The sequence below is a fragment of the Elephantulus edwardii genome, unplaced genomic scaffold (genome assembly GCF_000299155.1).
Source record: "Elephantulus edwardii isolate Elephantulus edwardi_28Jun2011 unplaced genomic scaffold, EleEdw1.0 scaffold00040, whole genome shotgun sequence".
Classification (NCBI taxonomy): domain Eukaryota; kingdom Metazoa; phylum Chordata; class Mammalia; order Macroscelidea; family Macroscelididae; genus Elephantulus; species Elephantulus edwardii.
This window is the reverse complement of record NW_006399790.1, coordinates 13,228,550-13,236,324: the sequence shown is the minus strand read 5'-3', so window position 1 is coordinate 13,236,324 and position 7,775 is coordinate 13,228,550. Positions and strand designations below refer to the sequence as shown.

Below are 7,775 nucleotides of genomic sequence, written 5' to 3'. Positions count from 1 at the left end.
TTTTATTATGTTAATGTAGTAGTTATATATCCAGAAAAATATAAAGCTATTTTCATTCTGGAAAATAGTGTTTTAGACTTTCTAAAAGCAAGTTCTTTTGACACTAATGTGACAAAATACAGAATTTCTTCTCCCAAGTAATTAAATACTACTAAGAAATAATTAAATAAGTAGAAAGAACAGATTAAGAACAATATCTGCATTCTTTACCATTTATTTTCAGTCAGTGAGGAGAATTTTTCCATTTCTAACATTAATAAACAACTCTCAAAATATACAAACAAATTAAGTGTATTCTAATTAACTTGTCTTTTTATGATATGTGTATAATTTGAGTTTAAATAGTATTCTTTTACATTCAGTACTCATATACAGAAGGCAGATGGTTGTCAAAGAGACAAGATAAGAAAATACATGTTTGCCTACCTTCCAGAAGTGAAGATTTCTAATTAATTTTGCTTTCACTTTACAGATGTCACTTGAGGTAAGCTATCAACTTTGTAACTGGCAGGCTTGCTAATGAAAATTCTACCAACATTTCCCATTCTTTTTTGGCATTCTCACAGGTTGTTGATGTTATAATAAGCAGAGAAGAGGGAAAATGTTTAAAGGTTGATTAAATACATATTAGTGAAAATGTGAAATGTGCATTCTCAAGAGTCCTTTGTTATAATACAAGGAAACTCATTTTAAACGCTTTGATTTTAATGTGCTTATTGATCGTGAACATTAGGCATTAGGAATTTTGGCTACAGGTTGAGAGCCTATATAATATTTAGATAATGATTATTTTACACAAATCATGCCTCATAGTTGTGAATTACCATACATGAGAGGTGGAAACTGCTCCTTGGAGGCAAGGATTTTGAAGCTCTGTTCTCTCATACTTGAGGCATGTTGTCAAGAGGGACCAGTCCTTGGAGACGGACCTCATACTTGGCAAAATGGAGGGACAGCACAGGAGAGGAAGATCCTGGACAAGGTAGATTGACACAGTGACTGTGACAATGAGGTTAGGTGTGTCAGAGACTTTGAGCTTGACTCAGGATGGGGTAAGTTTGAGTCATTATTCTTAGGGTCACTCTGAGTCATAGTTGACTTGAGAGCACATCACAACAACAATCATAAATGAACGTATAACAAAACATACAGAATACTTTTTGGCCTTGTCAGAGTAATCCAAACTTGCTCTTCTTACATGCGGGGACATTCATTTACAGGTTTCAGTAGGCATTTAGATCTCTCCAACAGTGTTGAGTACATAGGCATGTTCCGTGATTTATAAGATATGGCCTCAAAAAAGTTCCACCATTTCTAAAAGAGAACTTATAAATTGTAGCTATTAAAATATCTGAGAAAGTCAAAAGAGTCTTTCCCAGTATGAAGCATTATTGCTTTCTTTTTTTGGTCTAATTTTTAATTTCATAGTCATACATTTAACTCTGCAATCCTGCTAACCATGGAGGTGAATAAAGGAAACGTGGAACCCAAAGAACTGTAGCAAGAGCACAAAGACTTAAAAATTACTGCAAGCACATTGGGGGTAGCAGGGTGATCTCTGGAGCTATAGAAGGAGTGATGTGGTGATTAAGAGGAAACATGAAATACAGATCATCATTAGAGTTGTCCACAGTCAGCAATGGTGATCTTCTTGCTGGTCTTGCCATTCCTGGACCTGAATTGCTCCATTGCTTCCACAATGTGCATGCCTTCTTTCACATTGCCATCCAACCATTCAGTCTGAGCAGTACAGATAAAAAACTGGGAGCTGTTTGTATTGGGTACAACATTTGCCATGGAAAGGATGCCAGGACCTGTATGCTCCAGGATTAATTTCTTATCAAACTTCTCCCCGTGGATAGACTTTTCACCGGTACCATTACGGTGTGTGAAATCTCCACCCTGACACATAAACTCAGGAATGATTCTGTGAAAGCAGGAACCCTTGTAACCAAATGTATTCTCTCCAGTACTCAGAGCACAGAAGTTTTCTTCTGTCTATAGGACTTTTTCAAACAGCTCGAAGAAAACATGGCTTAAAGATTCGCCATCGGTGATTATGTCAATGCACACGATGGGATTGACCATGGCTGGGGCAAGCAGAACAGGCAACTATGCTGCTGAGGCAGCATCTTCTGCAAAGCCAGCATTTTCACTTTCCAGAATGGAAATGTATTTGTTGTTATTGGATTGTTTTTTCATAGCATAAAATCACTGGTTGAGTCCCCCCAGGAAATAGACTCTGAGATATATGCAGGTCTGCAAGGGAATGCTCTCCGAAACAACATCTGTAACTAAGGCTGGGAAGAAGTGCGACTTTCAGAAACAACATCTGTGAGTGAAGAAAGAAGTTGAAACAACATATAGTTGCCCCAGAGGTGTCAGTCACTATCTCAAGGGTGGCTGAGACTGACAGGCGTTCCACATGAAGACAAGTTTACCAGGTCTTTGTAAACTCGTCACCAATCAGCCATTGTACACATGCTGTCCCAAGAAAAGAGTGTAAACTTGGCTAAAGCAACCCCTTTTTGATTGACTGCAGTTCCTCAGGAGTGGCTAAGCTGCCCCTGCAAATGTGTGAATGAGTGCCACAGTTCTAAAGAGGGGAGAATCTAAGCAATTCACTGCAGAATCAACTACAGCTACTGGGGAAGAAAGGTAACAGTGCTAGCAGACAATAAAAGAAGTAAAAATAAAGTAAGTAACTACACCAATCATGATAAGCAAATATAATCTTTTGGTGTAAATTACTGTACCTTTAATATATAACACCAAATGAAATTTAAATGAGAAAATATTTCAGAGTATGTTCTCTTATATTCATATAAATTTTTAATCTCCCACACAAAATTTCACCGATTTTTTTTTTCAAGCACACACTCTTAACAAACTGTCTGATCAATCAGTCTATGTTGTTATTGTTGCGCATGCCGCTGAGTTTTCTTAAAGCCAAGCCGTTCTTGAAATCTCTGTTTTCCTCTCTAATATGCCCAGATCCAATCAACTAGCAAAATTTGGGGGTGTTATTTTTTTTTTAGTTTTATACCCCAAACTGTTGATTGTCATTTTTAAATTTAGTGGGAAAAGTTGCATTTTAGCTCTTGTGGACTTGTTTTCATTTTCTTCAGTTCCAATTTGAATTTGGTCATGAGTAATTGATGGTCTGTTCTACAGCTAGTCCTGACCTTGTATTGACTGCAAATACTGACAGTCTCCATCAACTTTTCCCAAAAATGTAGTCAGTCTGTATATAATCACTATGTATGTTTTTTAGAAAAGGTATCAGTAGTGAATAAATTATTGATTTAATACAATTCTATAATTGTCTTTCCAGCCTCATTTCTGTTACAAAGGCCGTATTTTCCAACTACCAGTCATTCTTTTTTCCAACTTTGCCATTCCAGTTGCCAATTATTATTAATGCATCTTGGTTGGTTGGTCATTCATATTCGGACTGAAAAAGTTGATAGAAGTCCTCATTTTCATCATCTTTGGCTTTAGTGATTATGGTGTATATTTGAATAATAGTTGTAATTATAGGAGACTTCCTTGTGTGGATATGGATAGCATCCTGTTTCACAGCATTGTACTTCAGGATAGATCTTGAAATGTTCTTTTAGACAATGAATCTGATACTCTTTCTCCTCAATTTGTCATTCTTGGTATACTAGATCATGAGTGTCTGATTCGAAGTTCATCTCAGCTGGTCCTTGGATATTGATCATACCATTTCAATTTTGAAAATGCGTCATTTAATTAGATTTGTATTTGGTACATTCCATGCTTCTATTATTAGCAGATGTTTGCAGTTCTTCTCCATTTTTTTTGTACCTTTAGGGACTCTAATTCTAGTATTATAACTACTTCATAAAATCATTCAGCCAGTGAAAAATCTATGGATGACATTCTCCAATCCCATTGTGAGAGTATCTGGATCTCATTCTTCTTGATTCTTTAAGAACGTGGCTGAACAATCAATTGTTCTGTTGTTCAGATTCTTTTTAGTAGATGTACATATTTCTATTTAGGTATGTTCAAGGTTATTATCAAAAGGAATAAGTATGGAAACATAAAAGATAATAAAATATTATCTTTCATACATCTTTTTAGCTTAATAATTCTAAAGTGAATGTAACTCAAATTTATTGCCATTGAATCTGAAACAACTCCTGGCTGATCCTCCAGCAAGTTTCCAGAGGCCTCAATTGCATGAGAGGAGAATGTCCTTCTTTCTCCTTTGGAGTAGCTAGTGGATTGGAACCACCTGCCTTTGGGTTGGAAGTGCAAACTTCTTATCCACTAGGCCAAACCCACCACTGTCAACTTAATTCCAACTTATAATGACCCTCCACTGACTTTCAGAGTCTGCAAATCCTTGCTGAAAGAGGCTTCCCATCTTTTTCCTCCAGAGAGCCTGATGGATTCCAACTGCTAAACTTTCTGTTTGCACTCCAATAAATTGGGCTACCAGGGTTCTTGCACAGAAAAATAAACAAGGGTATAAAACAAACAGATACAATATTAATAAGAAAAGCACAGTGGGCTCTAGTCTATAAAATATTCTTAGGACAAAATAACTTCATACTAGCATAGACAGAAAAAAATACAGATAAGTAAAACAAAGTAAAAAAAATAGGTCTTATTACAAATAATAGTGATGTAGCTCATTATTTTGCCATTAAGATTGTAAGATCTTTCCGTTTGAGTGATATTGCAAATTGTAATAACCCTTGTAAAAGAAATGTGATAAAGTGAACCATAAGCAAGAAAATATGCATACCCTCTGACTCAGTAAATCCACTACTAGATAGTTTTCTTAAGAGAATAAATTAGCGGGGGTGGGGGGAAAGTTCCTGGATAGAAATTTATGTAACTGCAAACATATAGAAGGAAATACCAGAAACACATAAATTGTGAGATGATTTAATAGATTTAGGTTTGTCAGCATGCCAAAAGAGAAAGTACCTACAGAGAATAGTACTTTTGGGGGCTTCAAGACAGATAGACTCTAAAGTGAAAGGTAGATGTACACTTCAAGCAAGCACCAGGGACATTCATCCAAAGACTTCTTCACTCAACTTCGGTCTCAAGCTCCTCACTCTGCCCCAGCTGCCTGCAGGGTATACTTGCCTCCATCTCTTTGGTCTTTAGAATAGATAGACATGTACTGCAGTCCAGGCAGGAGCGTACCAAGGCTTTACATTCAAAGACTCCTTCACCCAGCTTTGGTCCCACACTCTGCCCAACCTGACCTAGCACCTGCCCTTTCCAATTCATTGAACTGCAGCTTCTTCTGACCTACCAAGGAGCAGGCCCATCAGACTTGGCACAGGGAGATACCTCATTTCCAAATTTCCTGAATACAACCAGAGCAGAAGTTTGCAGCCTGAACAGGGAACAGAGTCACAGATAGAAAACTGGTTGAGAAAATTTTTGTTGGGAAACTGAGTTGAGCATAATACTTAAAAATAAGCAACTCTATCAATAATATCATAAAGATAAGGAATTGACAGCTTCCCACATAGACACAACAGAAGATGCCTCACACATATCAAGAAGAATCTCATGTGCTCGCTTCGGCAGCACATATACTAAAATTGGAACGATACAGAGAAGATTAGCATGGCCCCTGCGCAAGGATGATACGCAAATTCGTGAAGGGTTCCATATTAAAAAAAAAAGAAGAATCTCACATATGTCAAGGAAGCAGCAGTCAAATTTAAACTTTTTGAAAAAACAAAACAAGCCTTCTCCTAGGAAAGCAGACAAGATCACAGACCCAGTCAATACCTTAGAGACGGTAAAGCAGAAGAAATATACTGACATGGAGTTCCAAGAACTAGTACTGAGGAAGCTACAAGTTACGGAAGAAAAATATGAAACCATAAGAGGTTAAAGAATTTAAAACATCATTACAAGACAGAGTACAACCAACACAGTAATACAAATAACAGAAAAGTATGAAAATACCTTCTATAATAACAAGGCAAATAGTGCAGAAATTTTCAACAAAACCCACAAAATATCAGAAACAAAATAGGAACAAATTTAAAAGCCCTACCCTATGGCACAGGGAGTTCTGGTGGCTTAGTGGTAAGGCATTGCACTGGTAATGCTAAGGTCGTTGTTTGTTGTTACGTGCCGGCAAGTCGTTTGCGACTCATAGCAACCCTATGTACAACAGCCCTAAACCGTGTTCTGTCCTGTGCCAATCTTATTGCCTCTGACACACCCATACCAATTAACCCAGTCACTGAATCAATCCACCTCATAGAGGGTCTTCCCCTCCTGCACTGTCCCTCCAACTTACCAAGCATGAAGTCTTTCTCCAAGGACCTGTCTCTCCTTACAACATGTCCAAAGTATGTCAGACGGAGCCCCAGAATCCTTGCCTTCAAGGAGCAGCCTGGTTTAACCCTCTCTAGGATGGGTCTGTTTGTTTTCTTGGCAGTCCATGGTACATTCAATACTCTTCTCCAGCACCACAGCTCAAAGGCATCAATTCTCCTTCTATCCTCCCTAGTCATTGTCCAACTTTCTGATGCATAACAAGTGATTGCAAAAACCATGGCCTGTATCAGGCGCACCTTAGTCCCCAGAGAGACACCGTTGCTCTTGAGTACTTTAGAGAGGTCCCTAACCACAGACTTTCCCATCACAATACGTTTTTTTATTTCCTGGCTACTGGTGCCAAGAGTGTTGACTGTGGAGCCGAGCAAACTGAAGCTGTGAACAATCTCAATCTCTTCGCCATCCATCCTGATGCTACTGATCGGTCCAGTGGTGAGAATTTTTGTCTTCTTGACATTGAGCCTCAGTCCATGCTAAGGTACACAGCTCAAATCTATGAGCTGCTAAGTGGGAGAACGGTGGAAAATCTCACATGTGATTTTGATGCCTCTGAAAATCTGTATGGTTAACTATGGGTCAGTTTCATCAACAACAATAGTCTAGTGCATTAATAGGTTTTCAAACACAGCCAAAACGGAACAACTAGGAGATGATAAACTTGATGAATTGGAACTTCTAAAAGTCAAACCTTTGTGTGCAATAAAACCTTTTTCCAACAAGGTGAAAATAAAGCCCACAGAGTTGGGGAAGTACATTTGACAACAATATTTCAGGTAAAGGTCTCATAGCTAATGTTTACAGAATATTAGAGGGCCTCTACAAGAGAAATACTGATACCCAATTATAAAATGGACAAAAGATATGAAAAGACTCTTCATAAAAGAGGACATTCTGAAGGCCAACAACTACATAAGCAAATGTTCAAAATCACTGGCAATCAGAGAGATACAAACCAAAACATAATTAGACACCATCTCACTTCAGTAGCAAATTTCAACAGGACAGTGGACAATACATGTTGGAGAGGATGTAGAGAGACTGAAATGCTCATGTATGCTGGTGGTATTGTAAAATGGTACCACCACTATCGAAGGCAGTTTGACATTTCCTCAAAAAGTTGAACATAGAAATCTAATATGACCCAGCTATTCCTCTATGAGGAATATGCCTCAAGGAAATAATAACAGAGACATGTGCATCTCTGTTCACAGCAGCATTTATTCACACTAGCAAGAAAATGGAAAGCATATAAATACCCTTCAGTCAATGAATGGACAGAGAAACTGTTATATTCACACAATGGAATACCATGCAGCACTACAGAACAACAAAGTATTCATAAAACATGACAAAACAGAACTGCTCTTGGGGAGGAGCAGCCACTGCCACCCAGGACTGGACCCTAGGCAGGAGGAGGTGAGAAG

The 7,775-nt window shown here is 38.0% G+C and overlaps 1 pseudogene; it reads right to left on the bottom strand.

The window, feature by feature from the left end:
- Window positions 1-1,617: 1,617 nt before the first annotated feature.
- On the bottom strand, window positions 1,618-2,103 carry LOC102867929 (annotated as a pseudogene).
- Window positions 2,104-7,775: the final 5,672 nt, after the last annotated feature.